At 38.5% G+C, this 25183-nt stretch overlaps 2 long non-coding RNA genes across 2 annotated transcripts in view; both read right to left on the bottom strand.

The window, feature by feature from the left end:
* Window positions 1-113: 113 nt before the first annotated feature.
* Window positions 114-4699, bottom strand: LOC146001992 (uncharacterized). The gene is made up of 3 exons (XR_014443660.1): window positions 4633-4699; window positions 3713-3792; window positions 114-1809 (listed from the first exon to the last, which is right to left on the bottom strand). It is a non-coding gene; the product is annotated as an uncharacterized LOC146001992 (long non-coding RNA).
* A 5863-nt stretch (window positions 4700-10562) lies between these two features.
* LOC146001991 (uncharacterized) overlaps window positions 10563-25183 on the bottom strand; it is a 49675-nt gene continuing 35054 nt past the window's right edge. Inside the window, exons 2-3 of the long non-coding RNA XR_014443659.1 lie at window positions 13552-13607; window positions 10563-10886 (exon numbers count right to left, since the gene is read on the bottom strand). This is a non-coding gene — a long non-coding RNA (uncharacterized LOC146001991). The remainder of the gene's footprint in view (window positions 10887-13551; window positions 13608-25183) is intronic.

Here is a 25183-nt window from a genome sequence, read left to right as displayed (position 1 = left end):
AGGGCAGATATGGACATCAGGTCATACATTCCTAGGTCATCAGCATGGAAAAACATATTTATCAGCTTAAACGTTTTTGTGTAATACAGTAAAAATAAAACGTGTCGTTTATTTATGATTTTTTTTATTTCGAAAACTACACGAAATACAGGCAAACAATTTTTTTCACTAAGAGTATTGCCTTGGTACATAACTAAAGCAGCTAATCTAAGGCACAAATTTACATTCATAAGCGCATTCTAAACACATCACAATATATAAATAAATAACTCAATACTAATTATACTTATACACATATATTAGTGCATATTTGGCGGAAGCGAAGTATGACGTTGTACATACGTTAGATGTATGTTTTCGAATCTGTGGATGACAACAGTGGTCTTGTTATTACCAGTAATACACGGACTTTGGTACAAACTAAACTACTTAACCAATTCTACGTCTGTCACACAATATCACCTCTCGAATGTTCTATTTCGTTTAACATGCCAATGCTCAGGCCCAGATGTTTGAGCCAAAAATGGTATTTGAAATGCAGTGTAAGTATATATACATATATATAACCAATCGTCTGGCATGGTCTAAAAGTTGTTATATACATTAACTGAAATTCTATATAGTGGGCTAATCTGGGTAAGCGTTTATTATTGCCACATAATAGGGATGCCAAACTCGCCACGCATTTAGATCCAATATGTCCTACTAGTATGAAAAGTTTAACTTGCAGCATAACATATATTTATTTATAGCCCTACATAATTACAATAGCTGCTACACATTAACACCATTTCGATCATGTTTAGATCATCCAATGTCTGAATGTAATCCACATACGCATTCATTCAGAACATTTAAAAAAATAATTCATTGTATTTTTGAATTAATCTAATTAATTTGTTTATGTTCATTTATTTAGCAATTAATGCAACCTATTTTTTTCTACGTGAACACAACTCTCTCTCTCACACACAATATAAATATATAATAACTTATTATTACTTTCATAATTAGCATTAAGATTTAAGTGTGCCGACCAGATTGATATAATTAAAATATCCTTGGCTAAGCTTCAGTTTGCTTGATCTCATATACGTATTTATATAGGCATAACAGAGCTACTAGTGTCACAAATTGCTATGTATAAGTACTGTATGAACTGAGGATTTAAAAGGCGGAAATTGTGCGGTGCTATATATAGCTCTTGTCCAGTCTTACAGCGGGCGGCCTACATGCTGGCAAGGGAAGTGGGGAGCAGGGAAAAAAACAATCCTGAGCGATAAGAAACACAGCAGCTTGTAGAACGAGGTTCGCGCAGCACATCCTCCAGCGACGTCGTAACTCTCGGCGCCACCTCTGTTGTCAGTTTGGTCTGCGGAGCATTCCCCGCTCCCCACTTCCCTTACCAGCATGTAGACCGCCCGCCGTAAGACTAGACAACAGCTATAAAACCAGACGCTGTATCAGTAAATCAGTTTGTGGAAACTTGGAACTTTGGTTCACAATCACGGATTCTGTGCACAATAAACCTATGCAACAACTCAGGAGCGAGTGCCTCGGATGCTAACAACAGTAAGGCTGCCCGCACTCATTGCAGCCGTCATCCATGTAGTCCTGACTGCCGCCCCCGCCCCCCGAATAACCCTCTCCGCCACCGCCACCAATATCCACCTCAGCATTCCCTCCCTCTCCGATGTTGTTGACGTTGGTGTTCTCCGACTGGGCGGACGCCGCGTTTTTGATCTCTTCACCCCCTCCCATCCCAATCCACTCCCATATTCCAGGGTCCGGTTCGGGATCTGCCATAGCCTGTGGAAAGAAAAGACGTTACTGGTACATTTCAGAGAGGATGTGTCGAGCAAGGAGCTCACGCCCAGGCGCGGATCTACTGGGAGGGCGATAGGGACGATGGCCCCTCCCAACTGCCACGTGCTTGAATATATTACGATATACTATAATATTATACCTAATATTTTTGAAGTCTCAAGAATATTATAAAATGTTTATGCATATGTTAGGCTAATCGGAAATGCACCTACAGTTTAAATTTGGTTAAGTTTGATGCCTCAATGTGGCATTGAACCCAAAACCCCTTGACAAAATATGTTTTTGATTTCTTTGTTTTTGCAGTTTACCTCTCATATCTGATTCTTCAGTTTGCAGCGGCAATGGGAGGAATTAAGATAACGACACACAATAGTTACCATGTATTCCAGCCCTGGACACTTTACAAAACAATACTCTAATCTCTTCAGCATGGAAGTCAGCTTGGTTCTTATTTACATACATTGATTACATACATAAAACCGTGCAAGTGTAGGTTTGAATTGATTCTCGGTGAGATGATGTACCCGGCCGTAATTCGCCCCTCCCAGCTGTAACATCTGGATCAGCTATTGCTCAAGCCCTTGAATATCCCTATCACAATTTATGCATTTGTTTGAAGACTAGGAAACTTATGTATTCAGGGCAGTATTTGTAAGAGGAATGAAGGGAAATTCAATCACCCCCATCTAAATTCTGCATCCGTTTTTCTCATTGAAAGTTTATATCCATGGAGAAGGAGTGATATGCACACGGTGGTGGCGATTCGGTTCCAAAACTTGGGTAAGGGGGGGGGGGGAGGACTGTTTACTACTCCTTGTACACAGGGTTTAACATAGTGCGGGGGCAAAAGTTGTAAGAAGGGGGAGGGAAATTGTTAATTGTATGCACGTACATAATAACCTTTATGCTTTGAATGAAGTTATAGTCACGCCGCCCTTATAGCCGGCTCGGTGACTATCTTTATGGCAGTGACCCTCTGTCGCCGCGTTTACCTAGGAAGGAACTTGCCGTCAAACAGCCAATTAGACCTACCGCTGTCTCCCCATTCGGGCAACAAACGCCAACATTTCACACACGCCTCCCCGAAGCAGCCTGCAGGGAAACAGAATTTTGTCAAAATAGCCGCTCTGCGTCGTGATTGGGGACCGGCTCGTACGGCGGCACTATTGTGATTGGCTAGGCTTCTGAGCTAGGTGAGCGAGGAGTTTGGCGTGGCAGAACCTTGCCGACTGGTAGATACCAAGGACATTCTGGACTCAGGCTGAGTAGACTGTATTTTCGTATATTACCCTTCTTGGGCCTGAATGGTCGGGTGTAATTTGCCTAGTATATATATTTATTTAGACCTTTGAGAAATTCTAAAGGAGAAATTTTGAGTTTTAAGGGTAGATTGCTCCGGGCCATGTTGGCTTTCGGGATTTTGGGCGGGTGTGCAGTGATCTCAATATAGCCTTTACGTACTTATGGACGTACTGACGATTTAATTGAACTGACGGTCATAATTGAATGGGGAGAATATATTGTTGTGTTAACAAAAATGAGGTTCTTAGGGATTTAAATTGGTTATGGGTAAACCATGTGATATATATATATATATATATATATATATATATATATATATATATATATATATATATAGATGTCGCAGTCGCAATATATATATATATATTTGGAAATTATATTTAATATCATGATTTGTTAATAAATATTGAGTTTGACTGAATATTAAGTTTTATATTGAATAGTATAATTGTTTACTGAAAGATATAAAAGGAAGATTACCTTCAACTGTGCAGATAAGATAATCTTGGTCTCACTTCTTAATTTAATCATTAAGGGGAAATATGAGACGAAGAGGATTACAAGCACAAAATGAGTTACTTACCACAGAAAAGCAGACGACAGCAACGACGAACAGGATTTTCAAATGGACCATTTTGTACAACTTTCTGGACTCTTCTCAGCCTAAAAGAGAGACACTTTCACGGTAAGACAAGATTCAGAAATGCATCAAGGATACACGAAAATGTGTTCAGCGTGTTCAAAACGGCCGACGAAACTTTATGAAAAATTTGGGAAAGTGCGTGCTTGCGAGAGTTTGTGTAGATACATAAACTTTGTACATATGCAGGTTGTTTCCGTGGCCTGGATTGAAACTTGCAGGGTTGATGGAGACTGACCCAAGTACCAATATGAGATGATGAGAGACCCAAGTCCGGAAAAGTAGCATTAAAAATTTATAAGCCAAAATTAGTTGGGCTACCTATGACAGTGGAATAAGAAACTTTAATGATGCGGCTTGTAGATTTAATATGAACATTACTACAGTGTATTGTAGCATTCTACAACAAAGAGGTTACAGTAGTTGTTCAAAATGGCGATGTAGTCGATGCAGTCTGATCGGGTTGCTAGAAGATGTCACATTCGCTTGGAGGTACATAGTGGTTGGGATCCCACTTTAAACTGTAGATCCAGTTACGATTAGCCTGTCTGTGCATAAAATAGACACAACAACAATTCCATTCAATTGAATTAATATTTTCTAAGTTGCAGATCGTCCTCCTCCCTGGCCGTGCGGTCTAAGGTGCTGTGCTTTGGGCTCCGACTGCGATACGGCATGGGTTCGAGTCCGCCTGGGTTCTCGGCCTGTGTATAGGACCGGTGGCAACCCACCATCGTGAGAAAATTGGGGAGCTACGAGTGAGTAGTGTAACCCGATCCAGGGCTGTAGAGGCACGGGTTATGTTATGTTATGCTAACTTGCATTACTGAATGCACTGTATAAAATAACGTAAAAAAGCTTACCGTTGTGTAGTTACGGTGAGTTTTTGGAGCAGAATATTCCCCGACAGGACAGAGTAGCATTTATACAAGAGAGCTCGTGAGGAGCTTAAAGTGCATTGCCGAATATACTGCTACTGTGTCAGATGGATCTGGCACACGTTCTAGAATAGAGCTGATTAAGTAATAGGTACTCCATAACTGGATTGGCCTCTAGTCGGTATCGGGTCAAGCGGTTCCCTCGTAAACAAGTGAATGTCCGAGTTAAGTCATTGATAGGATGCCATGGACTGGTAACCTAGAATAAGGTGGTTGCATTAGTTCTGGCTTATTTATCTTGAATGTATCGATATTGCGTGTCTAGTGCTTGCGACAACTTTGAGTTTTAAGACTATTCTGACATACTGCAATCTTCCTGTGGTTCAAGGTGTGACGCTTTGTGAAGACATCCAAATACCAACGCCCAAATTCGCCGGACCCTGTAGCTGAGTGGTTAGCACATCACGCTGCGAATGTCCATTTATCAATTTCATCATTTCATCACTCATTCTCATCTTCGCAAATTAGCCAAGAGGCACAAAACGCGAATAAAATTAACTAAATCAACCAATCAATCAATCAACCAACGTCAATTCCACGTAGTACACCCTGTACTGCATTTTGCAGTCTAGCCAGACTCTCGTCTGAACTCAGTAGGGATCGTGTTGTGTCGTCCATGTACAGGGTGTTCCAAAATAGTTTTTATACTCTTTGAACGTTAATAACAGGAACTAATTACAGCAAGTACGAACATTTTTGGGTGTCATACCTTAAAGTTGTAGATGTTGGAAATGACCACCATTGGCAGCAATACATCTCAGATATGGTTTCCATGGAAAGGGAAACATACGTTGTCTTAGTCACATGTCATCCAGTGCCTGTGGCTTTGTGGAGCACACATCGTTCTTCACGGTTCGTCACAGATAGAAATTTAAGGGTGTGAAAACGTGAGATCTGGGTGGATATTCGACTCTTCTCGAAACGAAAGTTTCTCACCTATGCCATTTTATATACGTTAATGCCTACCACCTGGCAGGCTGTGACGGAAATAAGAGTAAAGAAAGGCTTATATGGGTTTACAAATACTCAACATTGATGTAGCTTCAAATACAAAAAGTCCAGTCAAGTCACCTTCAACAGTTTCTCTGATATTCAAATTCTAAGAATGTAGATACTATTTTTGGACACTCTGTATGTTTGTGATTGTCTCTTCATCTATCTCATCTTATCGCTATTCATCCTCGCCTTCGCGATTAGCCAAAAGTGGCAGAAAAGCGAAGTAAATAAACCAAAACATTTATCCATTGATTCGATTCTTCTGCGTGCGTGAGTTGTTTCTTCTCTACTGCAGGAGGAACAAGAAGTAATATCCAAGTGCGGGTGTCTATTTATTATTGATATCTTGCTTGTATCAACATGATATTTCATGATTTCTATTTTTCTCCTCATTGCGGTTCGTGATAAAAATATTTAGTGATTATGCACGCAATCTTCTATACAGGGTGCTCGGAAATTCCCCTTACAAACTTCTAGGGCAAGTAGAGGGGAATGAGTAGACAATATTTGGAATAGGAACCCATGTCCGGAAACGGTCCGTGCTACAACCATGGCAATGTGTCGGATGTGCCTGTGTTGGTATGCAACCTGGTAGGCAGTACATGACGTCAGAAGATCACCTGATGCACGTGACGTCTACAAATTGTCGCGTTCCACTGTCGACACAGTGAATGAATAGTACGTTTCTTTTTTGTTCCCTTGGCATTGTCACCAAATAAATTTGTTTGTATTATGTACTGAGTCACACGTCATTCACTTCTGTACCTTACGTAACACCTCATTTGACATGGTTGTAATAAATGATTATACTTTAGGTCATCAGGTGATCTTCTGACGTCATGTACTGCCTACCCGGTTGCATACCAACACAGGCACATCCGACACATTGTCATGGTTGTAGCACGGAAACGGTACGTTTCCGGACATGGGTTTCTATTAAAATTTTGTCTACTCAGTCCTCTCTACTTACCCTAGGAGTTTGTAAGGGGAATTTCCGAGCACCCTGTATATATAAAAATGTATGTGTGTATGTTTGTTGCGGCATAACTCTCGAACGCCTGGACCGATTTCAACCAAATTTGGTACATATATCATTTGCAACATGTAAAGAAATACTGTGGGGGTAAGGCACCTCTCGTAACCCTAAGGTTGGCGGTGGGAAGGGGTGACATGTAAAAATAATCGAAAACGACCGATATTAGTGTGAAATCCATAGTTTTCGGGGTCGCTAAGATGAAGAGTGACACTCCCATTGCCGTTCAACTTCAAGTTCATCACCTATCGGCATGGAAGGGTGAGAGGGGATGAAAAATAAAATGTCAAAAATGACCTACATTAGTGTCGAATCCGTAGTTTTCGGAGTCGCTAAGCTAATTGGTAACATTCACGATGACATTTAAGAGAGAGAGAGAGAGAGAGAGAGAGAGAGAGAGAGAGAGAGAGAGAGAGAGAGAGAGAAGAGAAAGAGACACTTGCTTTCTCGATCACAATCAACAAGTCACAAGGGCAGTCTATTAAGTAATGTGGAGTGGATTTAAGATCGCCATGTTTCTTCCACGAACAACTTTAATACAAGATTGGGATAGATAAATACCCGTTCCATGTGCAATAAGAAAGTTAACCATCTCTAAGCGATTTTTTGCACTTGCAAAATACAGTGAGCAGATTAAAAATCATATTTGCTAGTATTTAAATGATAAAGTGTATAAAACCATTATTCCATTATATGAGACTGTCGGGCAACGCCGGGTAATCAGTCAGTCATAATATAAATTTTAAGCGCAGTCACAAAAACGACAAGAGACGAAGCTGTCCAATTTATTCCTCTCTAAAGGAGAATGAAGCTTGGATGAGGATGAAGCTTTCTCCTCTCTGATTGCATAGTTTACCCTGGGGAAAGATGCATAATATTTGGATGGTTCCAAAGAAGCTACTGACATTTTCCCCTTGCTGCAAATGTTTTAATACCACACTGATTATTATTTAAGTACTGTAAAATGTAAAAAAAAAAAATTCTGTAAAAACCAAATCGGAAATAAATAGTCTTGTAATGCGTGAAACACGTAACTTTAATAAAGAAGAAATTAAATTTAGAACTTCATACATTAGTTACAAATTCACTAATGCAGCACCCCCTCCCACCAAAAAAGCTATGCAATTGTTGCCACTTACATCAACACATTCACAAAAATTACAAGTATGGGTTATTCCATGGCAAATCAACCAGGGGTTTTACCTTGCCGACTCAGATTTTTATGATTTTTGGTTTATGAAATATCCTGAATAGATGATACCGGACATCACAGGCTCGCAATTGTCACTAATGGATTAACTTTTCAATTACGGTAAACAAAATATACGATTTACTTGAAAAAATCAATAAGATATACGCTTGGTATGTCTGGATAAGTCATATAGTAATTTAAATTTATTTTAAGCAATTTCTTCAAATATGATACCAGAATTTCGAACGAAATCGTCTCTTGAATATCAAAGCGAGACGATTTCGTATTCAAGATATTTATTTCAGCCTCGTCTCGGAATTTAAGAGGAAACGGAGACTATTTCTTGTCTCAATACCATCTCTATTTTTTTAAAAAATATTAATGTATAGGTTTAAGTATAGTTTTCCCAACACCTTCTTAGAAAGTTATGAAAATTATGGGTGAGGTACAGGAGTACATTGCATCCCCCCCCCCCAAGTTGGTCTGTCGTTTCTCGTCTCGTTTGTGTAAGTATTTATTTTCGAAAAATTCCATTTGAAAAATTCATATACCTTCATGATGAAAATTTGTATCTTATCTTCGAATGGACACGACTCCTTCTTTAGAACAGTGTACCTTCCCCCTTACGCAAAAGAGAATTCGTCTGGAGCGCGATTTTTTCAGAGTAAACTTTATCTGATTCCATTGTTCCACACACATTTTTTTTTAAAAAAAATCATCTTCTTGAAGAGGATTCCAAGAATACAGGCCAATCAACTAACTAGTAGCAAGCACAATGTAGTAGAATAAGTTTACAATGGTTTGAATTTCTGTGGTAAGAAATATAATGCTTTAAGTTATAAACAATATAAATATTCTAATTGAGCGACTTGAAAATATGTTCTTTCAAAAGTATCACCTTGCGTCTGTCTAATTATCGAAGGGGATACAGGGAATACAGGGGGTACAATAGAATTTACGGATTTAGGGGGTACAGTACTCCCCTTCCAAAATTTTGTGGGTACAATGTACCCTTCTACCTCCTCCCCGATCCTGCGCCACTGCGTGCCAGGGTTGCGAGAAACATACATATTCTTTGAAAAGTAACATAGCTACATAGCTACAACCAGCCATATTATGTAACGTAAAACAAAGCGAGAAAACGCGTTATGTAACCCAACCGGAAGTGAACCAACGATACGAAATATGGTAGAAAAACAACAACAAGTTGACATTTACAGCTTAGTCTATCCACTTCGTCCATTGGTTGTCTGTGGCACACTGAACAGTTGACAAAACAAAAATGAAAGAACTCAAAATTCCAAAGGTAAACTGTACATAAAGATATATTTCGTCAGACGTTATTGATCATAACAGAATGGTTAGTGATCGTAACATTGGAGACAATGGTTCAAATAGCAAAAAACCCAACAAATACGTAATATTATAAACTATCACTATCAATACATGTTTTTTCAATAGAACGAACGTTTTAAAATGCAGTAAAAAATGAATGAATGGATTGATTTATCTTACTTAGCGTTTCTGACTCTTTAGCTAATTCCGAAGATGAAGATGAATAATGATATAATGAAATGGATGAAGGGACAATCACAAACGCATATGGACAGGACCAAAGTCCTGTAGAGGCCCAAACACAGAGCCTTGCTACTCTGCAAAATGCAGTACAGGGTGTACGTGGAAGGGAGGTTCGCAATTGGGTACCTAGAGGAAGGATCACCCCCTTACACCCCTGCAATGAAAGATATGCCTGCTAACAAGATAAACATTACAACAAACACAATAATTGCAACTTTACACATTGCCATTAGCGATACAAGCCGACCTCATTGGCGGAGTGGTTAGAACATCGCGCTACGACGCCAGGGTTTGAATCCTGGCCTGGGCATAGATGTTTGTGAGTTCAAATTCATCAATTTCATCATATCATCACTCATCCCCATCTTCTCAAATTAGCCAAAAATAACACAAAGAGCGAAGTAAAATAAAGCAAATCAATCATTCAAATCAATCAATCAATTAGCGATACAACCACAGTCACCTTCATAGTAGTAAGTCTTGCAGTTACCAAGAACCATGACGACTTTCAAGCATAAACAGCCTGAAGAGGATATCAACCATCACATGTTTCAAGATCTCAATTGAAATGGTCTCATATCCGTATGGATTCTGCTCTTTGCTGTAGCCGATTCGCTAATGCCATGCATTTTTCACTTTCCTCAACTTGAAAAAGTACTATTGGAGTAATTTTGCTAAACAAGTGGCAATAGATAAGTGTTGCCAATACTATTAGGAAAAAATCCCCGCAGGAGACACCTTATATGTAGAATCGATTTTAATATGTACAAATAAGGCATTCCAAATATTTCCCCGATTAGCATATCTGTACACAAAGTGGACTTTAAACAAAAATTTCAAATTCAAAATTTCAAAACAAATTCGAAAATTTAAAATTAAGGAAGACTTAAGTATAATAAGTCTACAATAGGTATTTATGAAACTAAATATAGTGGCATAAAATATGTTTCAAACATAACTCACATACGAACTATACATACTATTTTCAAATTCTCCCCAGCCTTAAAATGCAACAAGTACAAATTATGAAAAAAAGATTGTTTTTAATGATACGATTATTTATTTGACATAAACAGAAACATGATCTTCAATAGCTTTCTAGAATGAAAACGTTCAAGACTTTCTCCCAAGGGTTACGATATCCTGGCTTGAGATTGCTCTACTGTTTTCATCTATGTGGCACCACTGATTCCTGGAACACCTCCGAAACAATCACCGTCTCCATCCGCAATCTGATTGACCACATTCGGGTTCTTCGCCTGAGGAATCTTTCGTTGTGTTGACAGTCACTGACACCAAGGGTTCGGGGGGACCACCCGAAAGGCCTAGATCACTCAGCAGACCCTCCAGAAGTTGCGATTCGGCATGGGATGCTAACAGCTTGAAGAGGAACAATGATTTCATGTCAGTCAAATATCTGATTGTGATCGTGTAGGCGAAAAGTAGCTAGGCATTGAAAATTTGCTGAAGTTTTAGTAATATTTAAGCACTGGCCGAATAGGAAATAAGTTACTGCCGGTATGCTCAGTTTTGTCTTTTGATACAATCGCTATGCGATTTATTAAATTAAGGACTCGGTTGTAAAATATGGTAAGAGACATTTTGGCCATTCCTCATAAATTGTTTTCGTATTGTGTTCACCAATTTAGGAAGGCTTCACTGACTCCAATGCAAATTGCACAGCATTGCAATTTCACTCAAAATTTTAAGGATGGCACATTTTACTCTGTAACTCAAAAATGTCCAAAATGTCACTTACCATGTTTTACACGAGCCCTTCAAATAATCTATCAATTCTCATTACCATTTATCACCACAAAGAGAGAGAGAGAGAGAGAGAGAGAGAGAGAGAGGGGGGGGAAACGAGTGAGTACATTTTTGGGCATTGCGTAGCTCCAATAAGTAGTTTAACCGGTCCAATTCGATCACTGTATTTAAGCAATCTGAATGAAACTTTCTGTACATATACATAACGGTTTGATTGATTGAGTTGGTGTATTAAGTCTACCTTATGCACAGCAAGGCTAATTGAGACTGGACCTAGAGTTTAAAGTGGGATCCGAACCACTATGTGCCTCCATCGGGTATCGAACTCGGGATCCCTTGATTACAAGGCGACGACGTTACTACTGCTCTATCGGGGAGACCCATATACATAATGGAATAGGATTACTTATGTGCATAAGACGATGATGTTTTATCTTTTCAGTGAGATGACCAACCACTTGCACTCTTACTTTGTGTTACTCTCTCTCTCTCTCTCTCTCTCTCTCTCTCTCTTTCCAACTGACCCCCTGGCGGAGTGGGTAGCACATCGCGCTACGACGCTAGGAGTCCCGGGTTCGAATCCCGGCCTGGGCGTGGATGTTTGTGAGTGTCCATTCATCAGTTTCATCATATCATCACTCATCCCCATGTTGGCAAATTAGCCAAAAGTGGCACAAAAAACGAAGTAAAATGAAGCAAATCATTCAACCAATAGCAAATTAGCCAAAAGTGGCACAAGAAGCAAAGTAAAATCAATCAACCAATCAATCAACCAATTAATCAACCGACCAATCAATCAATCAAACAATTAATCAACTAACCAATCAATCAATCAATCAATCAACCAATCAATCAACCAACCAATCAATGAAATCAATCAATCAAACTTTGGGTGTAATGGACCACATTTCATATCCATATAAATTACATACTAAAATTGCAGCCAGTATGTTTTTACCTTGTCCCCATATTCGATTAGCCATACGGACTCCTCAGTCATGTGGACTGAGGCGAGTTCTCCTGTCACCCACCCTTAAATCTAGCTCTGGAAGTAGAGGAAGATAGTAGGTAATTGAACACAGAAATACTCTCTCTCTGTCTCTCTCTCTCTCTCTCTCTCTCTCTCTCTCTCTCTCTTTCAATCTGCCTCTCTAAAAAGTAATTGGTGTTAACCTTAGCTTACTCAAGAAAGGGGGGAGGGCTCTCAGGATTACCACCTCTATTTTTCAATTTTGAAAATTTTCTTAAAAAAATGAAAATACATTGCATTGTTTACTAGGGTGTTCCCAATATTTCTGTATTACTGTTTTTCTTCATAAAAAAATAAATGTAATGCAAATTGGAGGCAAAATGCACTTGGTGGGTGTATCAGGCACCATCTTCAAATGCGTGTTATTTGAGACACTCATTCATTAATTTCTTATTTTGAGTCCACTTTATGCACAGAAAGGCTAATCAGTACTGTACCTACAGTTTAAAGTGGGATCCGAACCAACCACTGTGCCATGTGCCTCCACCGGGTATCGAACCCAGGGTCTCTTGATTATATCGTAGAGACCCTCGAGACACTCATGCCAGTGACATTGTATAATTGAATGATAATGATGGTAATTATTGTTATTATAATTAATAAACAATTACACTTCTATAAACAAAAAATACTATTGAAAAATTATTATAGCTTTTGTGAGTTCTAGCGAATGGTAAAATATGTGTGACACTCATGCAAAAAATTGTTATTACTTTTTATTATTGATGGTAATTTTTGTAATTATTATTGATTGATTGATTGAGTTGGTTTTTTAAGTCTTCTTTATGCACGGTAAGGTTAATCGGGACTGGACCTACAGTTTAAAGTGGGATCCGAACCACCATGTGCCTCCACCGCCTATCGAACCTTGTGATTATTACAATTACTAAATAACTACACATACATATCAAAATGTTTTCTTGAATATTAGTAATAAAAAGTAGTGTGGGCCTGTGAGGCTCCCTATCGGGTAAGTTTCTCGTACGGCACGGGTAAGTTTGGGTTAAAAAGAGAGAGATTATTTTCAGGAAGTCCACACCACATTTTGGTCATTGTGGTCAGTGGTATTCAAATGGTAATGATTATTGCAACAATTTAACTGTGTTATTTCACTCATTGAAGGTTGAATGTTGACTAAAATATGTTTCTTAACTCCTGTGACCACTCTCTGTATTGCTTTAACACCAATTTATACATACAGTAGAATGTATATTTCATCATTCATTGATGAAGTACAAATCAACTTACCACTAAGAGAAGCAGTGTAGCGAGCAGAAATTGGAACCTCATGGTCATTTTTTCAACTAGAAGAAGCCAAGTAAACACATCGCATTACAAAAGAAACACAAACGTCTATGACAGTACATTTATATCTACTATTAAACGTTTTAGGATAAGAAATTACTAAACTAAAAATTCATCATTGTTCAGTTACAACCGGAGACCGATTTTGTCCTAATTCCAATTTTGTTTCAGTTAACAGATTCCTAGGTGTTCAGTGAAGTGCACAGTGATTCAGAAGGCCGAAAAAATTGGCAAAAATCTATCTGAATCTTGCTATTTGACTCTTCACCCTATCATACCGGGTGATGGGGTCTGTCACCACCCACCAAATCTATTTTGTCGATTTTTGAACTGTGAAAATTGTTTTCAAAAATTGAAATTAAATTACATTGTTCCCTAGAGTGTGTATTAGTTTTGTTCATAAAAACTTAAATTTATTGTAAATGGGAGGCAATATACACTTGGTGGGCATATCAGGCGCCATCTTTGAATGTGGATTATTTTAGACACTCATGCCAGTGAGAGTGTGCAATTGGTTGATAATGATGATATTTTTGTAATTATTGTAATTAATAAAAAACTGCCTCTCAATTAAGAAAGAAGCATTAATACAAAAATATTATAGTTTTTGTGAGTTTAAAAATATGTACGTGGTAATATGTATGCGACACTCATGCAATAATTGGTTACATTTTTTATTAATGATGGCAATTTTTGTAATTATCATAATTAATAAATAACTGAAGCTATATAGACAAGAGAACATGCAGCATTTCAATACCAAAATCATTTATTAAATTTTAGTGATTAAACAAAGTGTGGGCTTGTGAGGTAAGTAAGTTTTTTTTATATGGCACGGGTAAGCTAGGGTTAAGTCAATACAAATCAGTGTATTAGTAATTTTAAGGAAAAATGGACACTGTTGGTCCACAGAATTGAAGCGAAGTTGAGTATTTAGATTTTTCATACAACAGTATAATAAGGCTATGTGCTATTTCGATACACACAGTAATAATACTAGGCAAGACTCTTGAACACAGAAATACTTACTCAAAAAATATAATAATACTAATAACGAGAATAATAATAATAATAACGATAAATGCATTTAGGAAAATTTTGAGGAAGGGTTGTTGATGAAATTTTCGGAAGGTCTTAGACGGTTTTGCGGGTTGTGTGAAACACTGCAGTGATACTATATATATTGAGCATCAGCTGATAGGAAAATGGGAATATCCCACTTCACTACACCCACACACGTGTTCGATTCATTCGGGGTTGCCAGCGGAGCACACGTTCACAAATGAAGGGTTCGGGTGTAAAACATGGTGAGTGACATTTTGGTCATTTCTGAGTTCATTAAGAAAAAGTTATTAGAAGCTATAATATAGATGAGTTGTTTTTGTGTTGTGTGTATTAATTTCTGAAAGCTTCACTGAGTCCAATGCCAATTGTATGACATGGCAGTTTTACTCGAAAGCTGAAGTTAAATTGTAACTCAAAAATGACCAAAATGTCACTTACCATGCTCTACACCCGAGCCCTTCAAATAAGCTAAATTAGCCAAAAATATGAAAACTTTTCACCCTTGCCAGATTCACAAAACTTTAAAGTATCCTTTGCTTTATAAATCGTGGCGGGAAATAGCGGCGAAAGATATGTTAACTCAAGATATTCTCGTCAAAAATAAAAGCATTACATTTTATTTTAATTATAATGTGTTCTCTTTCTGTGCAAGCCGACCCCTGTGGCGGAGTGGTTACGACGCCACAGTTTCCAGGTTCCAATCCCGGCCTGGGCATATATGTTTGTGGGTGTCCATTCATCAATTTCATCACATCACCCCTCATCCCCATCTTCGCAATCAGCTAAAAAGTCACAGAAAAGCAAAGTATGATAATGCAAGTCAAGTCAAGTCTTTCTGTGCATTAGTGAGAAATTCTTAGTCTACAATTAAGGTGTCACAATCATAGTATAATTATAGCAAAAGAAGCTACAACAAGTCTTTTAAAATGAGTACAAAATATAGCACGACCATTTCCAAGAACGGCCATTTTGTGTCCGAAAACAACAAATAATCCATTTTAGAGAGAAATTGTCTGGCCCATTTAGTTCTTTAGAGAGCTGTTTACATTTTATCTCCTTAACGGAAAGTAAAAAAATTCAAATTTTGCCGATTTTTTTGGCATTGTGGATCACTGTGCAGTGATACGTTTTAGGACACATCAGCAAATTCTAAATTTGACGGTTTTGTCTGTTATTTTGTTCATTAATGTTTCTAAATGATTAGAATGGTTATGAAGAGGATATGATATAATACGTATATGAAGTGTTATAATTGTTTTTCTGGGTTTTTGATTTTGTCGTTGAAATGATACGATACAATTACCGATAATTTATATTATTGGTATTTATTTAATTTTCATTGATGGATTAAGCGAAAACGAGGATGTGATACTCATTTCAAGACTAAAACTTGCAATAAGATAGTTTCAATTGAACGTTCATTACTATTCATAACATTAAAAGTTAATGCATATTGTATGGTTTATATATAGAGTCATTCGGGGTGAAGTCGGCATATTAAGGACAAAATGCAGTAGTATTTGCTTACATAGATAATTATTTGAAAATGAAAATGCATGGTACAAACTTTGAACCTTCTGCAGCAAACGCAATATAAATTTATGTGTATGTGTAAAATAATAAAATGGGAGGAAAAAATATAAAAAAGTAGAGGTATTACCGGCTTCACCCCAGCAAACGGGGTGAAGCCGGTAGGTAGACGGGGTGAAGTCGGTAGGTAGATGGATTGAACCTAGTACATGTTCATCAATAACCATATATATACCATCACATATTCTTCAGGCAACACCATCACAACATCATCAGGCATCTAATATATCATCACCACCACATCATCACACGATCATCACCACATCATCACAAGTCATTCCATCATAACTTCTGAACATTTTCCACACACAAAGTACATGGTGAACCAAGTGCACTTTTATTAATAATCATACTATATTCTACCCTGTATAGATCCTATCACCACATATTTAAAAACTACTATTGACCCTATCACTAGGCCTACATTATCATTATGCATCTCTATCATCACATCACCATATGCATCGGCTACGTCATAACTGCTCAATATTTTCACCACACATTTTCTCTTCAACATTTTCCGCACACAAACTACAATTTATGAAAAGCACCGACACAGTATTCATGATACCATTTTGCACAACGTTGACATTGTATCCACTCCAAGAATTTGCTGCACGTCTCGTTGCTGTATGACCGTCCACAAAAACCGCAAATATTTCCTGTATCAGCTGAATCTACAGTGTTTGCCGACCTGTCGTCAGTACTTGCCGAAGCACACTGAAGATACGTAGCTGTAGGTGTAGGCTTAGACCTGCCTCTTCGCCCTGACAGCTTGGAAATGTGATCGGGAGAGGTCAGTATTTCAGTTTCCTGTCTGGTTCTTGTTACTTTCTGCTGGGACGCTCTCTTTGCGGGTGAAGGTAGAATCTGCCTCACTCCAGTCGTGACCTCCGCATCCTGTCTTGGCTGTTCACAGTCCGTTCTCCTTGTTTCGCTCTATATTTTCCATGTGCGACAAGGAAGTACCGACTTCACCCCACACAATAGTGCCGGCTTCACCCCATATAGTGTAGTTCTTGGTTTTGTACCAACTTACTATCAGTTTAGCAAGCAGCGCGGTACTTACTTTCTACACTATACACACAAACCTTACCTTACCATTTGTAATAATACGCAAACCAGAATAGTTAACAAAACACATTCTACGCCTTAGGTTATCGAGTTGGAAATTTATAAGCGAGATGACAAAGAGCGCAAATGAGACACCTTCAAAACAACAAAGCCTCGTGGTTTGCTTGCTGTGCGTTCTTCGTTCCTCGTTTCCTCCCTGGATGACGGAGTATGACGTGCCAAAACAAGTGTTCAGTCCCTCAATACACTGCGATGTTGCCAGTTCTTCATACGCTTCGCGTTACCGACTTCGCCCCACTACCGACTTCACCCCGAATGACTCTATTATAGTCCGTTATGTTTCTAGTACAGATGTTCTCTATTCAAAACTTTCTTTATGCATACCTTCTGCCTCCTTGAATAGTTTTGAAGCTATTCTTTACAATTGTCTACTTGAAAACCGCACTGGATCCAGTTGCATTCTGATAGATTCTGTTAGGTTACCTGTTAGAAATATGCGGTCACTTTTCCAATCTGTTATTAGTTGTCGGTGTCTGTCACGAAGACAATGTCATTCCATGGATACAATTGTCAGAAACAATCATATCAAATTATTTGGATTCCATGGTAATGAAATATGACTGCGAAGAGCAATGCTTATCACCAGATGAGCCAAAAATGAATACATTTTCTCAACATAACGCCAAAAGGGTTTCAGTGGTTAAAAGTAAACGGCACAAGAGTGATATGATATTTCATGAAGTAAGGAACCGAGAAAATGCAACTGACAGTTTTTCCATTCGTTGTGGTTCGTGTGTCTCTGTCAATTGCCGGCTACTGAATGAACCTCATTCAGCTATGTGCAAGAAATGGCTGCAACAATAATAGATTGTGAAGGAACAGGAGACATTTTAGTATAGAAGACTGCAGCAATAGAAAACACTGCATCAAGAGAAAATTATTCATCAACTGAAACTGTGCAGCAAGATGAGACTGTGTAACGAAAATGGACTGTGTAGCAACATGAGACAGAGCAGCTAACAAAGATTTGCAGGAACAGGAAACCTCGCTTCAAAAGGAGACTGTGCAGTAATAGGAAAGTTTACAGCAACAGAGGACATACAGAACAGTAGAAAACGGAGCAACAGAAGACCTCACAGCAAGAGGACGCTGTGTAACAATGGGGATTAATGCAGCGACATGGGAGTGTGCAACAACAGAAAACTCTGCAACAAAATAAGACTGTGCAACAACAGGAGACTGCCCATAAAACAGGAAACCGTGCAGCAACAGTAGACTGCACAGGAAGAGGAGACGATACATCAGGAGACAACACAACAAGAAGTGACTGTAGGCTCTGCACCAACTGGAGATTGCAGCAACAAGGGATTGAGAAGCAACAGTAATCTGTGCAGCAACAGGAAACTGTGCAACCAAAAGAGACTGTGCAGATACAAAAGACAGATTAACAAGCAACAGGGGACTGTGAAATAAGAAAAAACCGTGCAGCAAGAGGAGTTGTGCCTCAAAAGGGGGACTACTTAGCAACGGGAGATTGGAGTGAGAAGAGACTGCACAGCAAGAGAATACTACGTGGAAATAGGAGACCGTGCAGCGAGAAGGGACAGTGCAGTAAGAGCAGCAGGAGACTAAACAACAAGGGATAACTGTGCAGAAACAGGAGGCTTCACCTAGAGGAGATTGCACAGCAACAAGTATCTATGCAGCAAGAGGAGACTGCGCAGAAAGAGAAGACTACCCAACAAAAGTGTGATTAAGTAAGAGGTGACTAAGTAGAAACACGAGACTGCACAGCAAAAGGGTTACTATAGCAACAGGAGTCTATGCAGCAACGGGGGCTGTGAATCAAAAGGAGACTGTACAGAGACAGAATACTGCACAGATAGGGGACCTAAGCAGCAATAAGAGACTGCGTAGCAACAGAAGACTGCGCAGAAATACTTGATTGTGCAGCAAAAATAAATTTTGCAGCAAGAGGAGACGACTCAGCAAGAGACTGTGCAGCAACACGAGACAGTGCAACAAGGAGAGACTGTGCGCAAAAGAAGATTCTGCAGCAATGGGAGAGGGTTCAGCAATAGCAGACAAAGCAGCAGGATCCGGTTGTGCAGCAAAGAGGAGACAGGTCAGCGAAAGTAGATTCCGCAGGAACAGAAAATTGTGCAACAAGAGAGGACTGCCTGTCAAGAAGAGTCTACACAGCAGGAGGATATGTAGCAACAGAAGATTTATCACCAACACGAGACTGCACCGCAAAGGGACACTGCGCACAACAGAATACTTTGTTGTAAAAAGAGATTGTGAAACAACAGGATGCTGTGCAAGAAGAAGATACTATGCAGGGTGTAAGCAGCAACAAAAACTGTGGAGCAACTGGTTCTAATGTTAGATGAATATCGAACCGTGTCTAGGTTATCAAGCTTTACTCTCCAGCAGCTTATACTGTTATTGTAAATATTAAATGTTAGATTCATGGCACTGAACCACTTCCACATTCAGCCGTTGATATTAGTACAATTTTATTAAAGAATTAAAGAGCTCTAAACCTCACTAATTTAATAAATTTTGTACGAATTTGTTCATCTGAGTGAAAAAAAAAACAAATTTGAGAATTATTTTTGGGTTTTCCGTAACGGAACAAAAATAAAAAAGAGGGTTAATAGAAAGTACTCATTTATAAGATTTTATTTAAACATTAAACATATACAGGGTGACTGGTAATTAGATGTATTCCCTGAAAGGGGTTAAAGTAGAGACAATTTGCTATAAATTTGACCATATGATACCCCGACCGAAAATTAGTAGTTTTCGAGATAATCGAGTTTCTATTGTTTTTTCTAAAAATGACAATTTTCCACATAAAAAGATGAATTGAGAAAAAACTGATAATTGTAGGGAACTTATTTAAGCGTTTTCTGATAGCTAACAAACAAGTGGTTCGTTTAAAAAAAAGTTTTTTCCAAATAACAATCACATGTAAGTACCGGGTAGGTCTAAACTTACAAGTGATGATAAAAAAATGCACTCTTAGTTTACTTGGCAACGTATTAATAACAAAAATGGTATGACACGAACCGTACAAATTACTTAAATTACTTCCTTGAGTCATCAGCTATCCAACAAGGTACAAATGTTGCTAACATTTACATTTGTGTACAAGAAATAATACTTCATTCATCTTCATGTGTATGGAATCAATGAACAATACAATTAAAGAACATTACACGTCTTGCTCAAAGTGGGCACCTCCGTTACGAATGCAGGCACGCAGGTTTTTACGGGTCATTTGGTCTCTTAACTCGTGATGTGATGGTGGCCTTGACGTGTTGACCAGCTGTTAAGATCCTCTCCCTGAGCTCTTCTTGCGAGTTTACCGGTGCCTTGTCATGTGGCTCCAATTGTAAAAGTCGCAAGGCGTCAAATCGATCGGGGGATCGAGCTGGGCAGTCATCATGCTGATAAATCATGTCACGTCTTGTAGCTAGAGGCAAATCCTCCAACAACATTGCCATCCCGTTCCGCAAAAAATGTTCATAAGTGATGCCATTTAAGATTTGGGGCAGGAAAAATGGCTCGATGAAATGATTGTTGATTACGCCCATCCATACTTCTGCCTGGGCGTGCGACAGTGGCTGGATGAAAAGTACCCAAAGAAATGGATTGGCCGAGGCGAACCGATTCCCTGGCCGGCTCGATCCCCCGATTTGACGCCTTGCGACTTTTACATTTGGAGCCACATGACAAGGCACCGGTAAACTCGCAAGAAGAGCTCAGGGAGAGGATCTTAACAGCTGGTCAACACGTCAAGGCCACCATCACATCACGAGTTAAGACACCAAATGACCCGTAAAAACCTGCGTGCCTGCATTCGTAACGGAGGTGCCCACTTTGAGCAAGACGTGTAATGTTCTTTAATTGTATTGTTCATTGATTCCATACACATGAGGATGAATGAAGTATTATTTCTTGTACACAAATGTAAATGTTAGCAACATTTGTACCTTGTTGGATAGCTGATGACTCAAGGAAGTAATTTAAGTAATTTGTACGGTTCGTGTCATACCATTTTTGTTATTAATACGTTGCCAAGTAAACTAAGAGTGCATTTTTTTATCATCACTTGTAAGTTTAGACCCACCCGGTACTTACATGTGATTGTTATTTGGAAAAAACTTTTTTTTAAACGAACCACTTGTTTGTTAGCTATCAGAAAACGCTTAAATAAGTTCCCTACAACTATCAGTTTTTTTCTCAATTCATCTTTTTATGTGGAAAATTGTCATTTTTAGAAAAAACAATAGAAACTCGATTATCTCGAAAACTACTAATTTTCGGACGGGGCATCATATGGTCAAATTTATTGCAAATTGTCTCTACTTTAACCCCTTTCAGGGAATACATCTAATTACCAGTCACCCTGTATAAACCTCACACATTCGATAATATTTGGTTCATACTTTCTTGTGAACTGCGTGTCTTAACGAGGAAGGAATAATTAAAAGAAAATTCCCGTGGTTTCCGTGACGGTACAAAAACATGAAAAGGACTTGATAGACCTCACCAATATAATAATATCTTGTCCGTGTATTGATACGAATTAGTACATTGAAGTGAAAGATCCAAAATTTGAAAATTATTTTCGGGTTTTCCGTGACGGTACAAAAATCAAGGAGGGGCTTAATAGAAAGTACTAATTTAAAAGATTTTATTTAAACATTAAGCAGATAAAAACCTTTCACATTCGATAATATTTTGTCCAAATTTTTCCGTGAATTTCTGCCTCTAAGTAAGAAATACAAATTTCAAAAATTATTTTTCGTATTTTTAACAACGGCCTAAAAATAGAATATCCACTTATTCCAAAGTAGGCGCGGGGTGTACAAGGTTTTATTTTAAAAATTTGTACAAAAATAGCATAATATTCTACGAAGCAACTGGAGACGGTATGACATTAGTTATCATAAGAAATATATTGATCAACATTTGTAATGCTTGAATATTGAATTGAGTTAACTTTATCTTGTCCAGCAAGGAAAAGATTTCGAATTGAAGAGAATTCACAAACATAGCTAGCAATTCAACATCGAGTTCAACAATCTCTCACGAGATGTCCTTCATATGATCTTGTGAGCAAAGGACCTCGTATTTATTTTGAAAAGCCGTATTGTTAGTAAAAGTTACCTTTTTTAACGGAAAATAAACCTTTTTGTCGGTTTTTAGCATTGTCGTTGCGAAACAATAGTTGTTAGACATGGTAATTAGTGAACAGCGACAATATCCAAATTTGTTAGTACGTATTTGCAGTTGGGATATTTCTGCCTAAATCTCGGTCATGGACGTGTTCATATAACACATTGGTTGAATCTGGTAAAACGTCAGTGGATTATTTACGTTTCATTTATTAATTGTTGTTTGACATCAGTTCAAATCAAGAAAAAGAGAAATTCAGATAGTAGTGGTTCCTTAACACACCATCCATTGTTAAAAGTTTCGGTTTTCTTTATTGTCTGTTTGCGAGTGGATAATTTTGGGGAAGTGCCCAATGGTTGGACAGAGGAATAGGAGAGCAGGACCGGAAGGGGAACAATGGAGATGGAGGAATGTGTGGGATGATGGAACTCGGATAAAAAATACATAAGGACATTTCACGAACGATGTTTTCGTGAGGAACAAAATGAAGAATCATTGCAATTAGCATCGATGTACGCTTCCGTACTATGCTAATAAGTGATCACAATACTCGAGGAACAGTTGTTGGTAAAATTACCGGGAGCTCAACGTCAGGTGATAGAGATATGCTTGAAAAATGAACCGACCGACAGCATGTTTTTCCTTCCTCGGTCCAGGAGCTCGTAAGTAGAACGACATTCTTTGAAGTGACTTTCGTATATCGGTATCTAAGCTTGTATCTAAGCGCGTATAAGGTAGATCTACCGTAGTGACACGTACGTTAAATGCTCCATGATGAAAGCTATCATCGTTATGCATGTGCACAAGACCTCATGGTTATAGGATTATGGTTACCGACGCCATTTGCTAAATAATTGGCAGTCTTATAGTCGGCTGATGCTATATGTACTGAACCGGCATGGTTATTTTCGAATAAGTGGCTTGTGGCTTGATACCGAAAAGGTTGTTTCTTTATTTTATTGTCTGTCAAGTGACGTCACACCTGTGAAAGAAGTGTACATGAAAAAGTGGGTGCAACTTTTCAAATCTGGATAGCGCACGCCGCCCAAAAGAGTTATGTTCACATGGGTAGGGGAGAGCGGGGTCAATTGTAACAATTTTGACAAATGATGCATTTTCTATGAAACTATTTATCATTTTTGCAGCATGAAAATCGGCATGGAAACACTACAATATGTTGTTACGGATATTATGCAGTCACTATCCCGCCATATATAATATGATAATCATAATTAATGTTTTAAAAATGTGTGGCAAATGTTACAATTGATCCTTGCTCGGGGGCAAATGTAACACACTACAGGGGCAAATGTAACATACTAACATTTACCAGAAATACAATTCATTTTTTTGCTGAAATAACATGTAGCCTTACACAATGATTAAGAATTAGCTAACTGTGTTTTCGTTAATAAGTAGGCTAATCGAACCATATCAAACACTGTTTCTAACAAAGATATATCTGATCATTCTTACTGACAGTTATGACAAATGTAAAAGCTGTCTCCTTTGGTACATTTCTCATGTGACCAGTTGTTTAAGCACTGCACCCATTGCTCACCAGATGCACTATTGGACCACTTCTCAAGGCAAACTAAACAAAAACATTCGTCGCCTTCAGAGCTGCTTTCCTGACACCTTCTTGCGCTTCTGCTTGCAGTTCTCTTCTTTGATTGACGACTATCACTTCTGTCGAACAGCCTCTTTTTCCCTTTGCTGTTTTCTTGTCTCGATCTTTGCTGTGCCATAAGTTGTTCTTTTTCAGGTGTATCTGTCCATATAGCACTTTTCTTTCTTTTCCTTCGAGGTGCTGATTCTTTAGGTTCTGCATGAGGCAGAGGTCGAATGTCAGCCGGAGAAACAGCTGTTGAGGTGGACGGAAGAGGTTCATTGCAAGGGTTGCATTGCTCTTTGTTCTGGGTACAACTAGTTTCTTCCAAGTTACTTGATCGTTCTGTTTCATTAACTTCATTCTCATCATTAGTAGGTGTGGTTTATAACCCATTACAGGATTCCCTTTTTCTTGTCTCTTCTTAACAAAACGGGTCAATGTCACATGATAAATATTGTGCGCTTTTGCTGCGTGTCGGATGGAAACATTGCTTTCCAAAAGTAACTTTGCAACTTCTTCCATCTTATCTTGTGAAGGGCTTCGTTCGGTATTTCTTTTTCTGTCTCTCACCATTCTGAAACATACAGAATGTAATAATTCAGGATGGTTGAACAATGTTTTTTATTACAATGCAAGTGAATATTTTTCATAAGAAACGCATCAGGGGCAATTGTAACAGTGTTACAACTGCTCCGGTTACATTTGTTACATTTGCCCCGTCCTGACGTCATATTGTTTGCTGGCTTGCAGCTACTAACCCCGACACCAGAAATTGATCACTACTATCTTAACAAATGCATCAAATATTGTGTATTGCGATGATATATACAAATCTTGATCAGACGACATCGCGAAATCACTATTAAACAATAAAAAGAAACCTTATGTTTTTGCTTACGTGTTGAAAATTTGAAAAACTCCCAATAATAACCGGAACAATCGCTACGGAAGTACCACCACCACATGAGTCACTCCCAACTGACGTCTCCTTTCTACAGGTTTGAATAGTTTTAAAAAATACCTCACGAGAACAGCACAGTAGCG

The sequence above is a fragment of the Lepisma saccharinum genome, chromosome 18, assembly GCF_977018435.1.
Source record: "Lepisma saccharinum chromosome 18, izLepSacc3.1, whole genome shotgun sequence".
Lineage (NCBI taxonomy): Eukaryota > Metazoa > Arthropoda > Insecta > Zygentoma > Lepismatidae > Lepisma > Lepisma saccharinum.
This window is presented reverse-complemented; position numbering and strand designations above follow the sequence as displayed.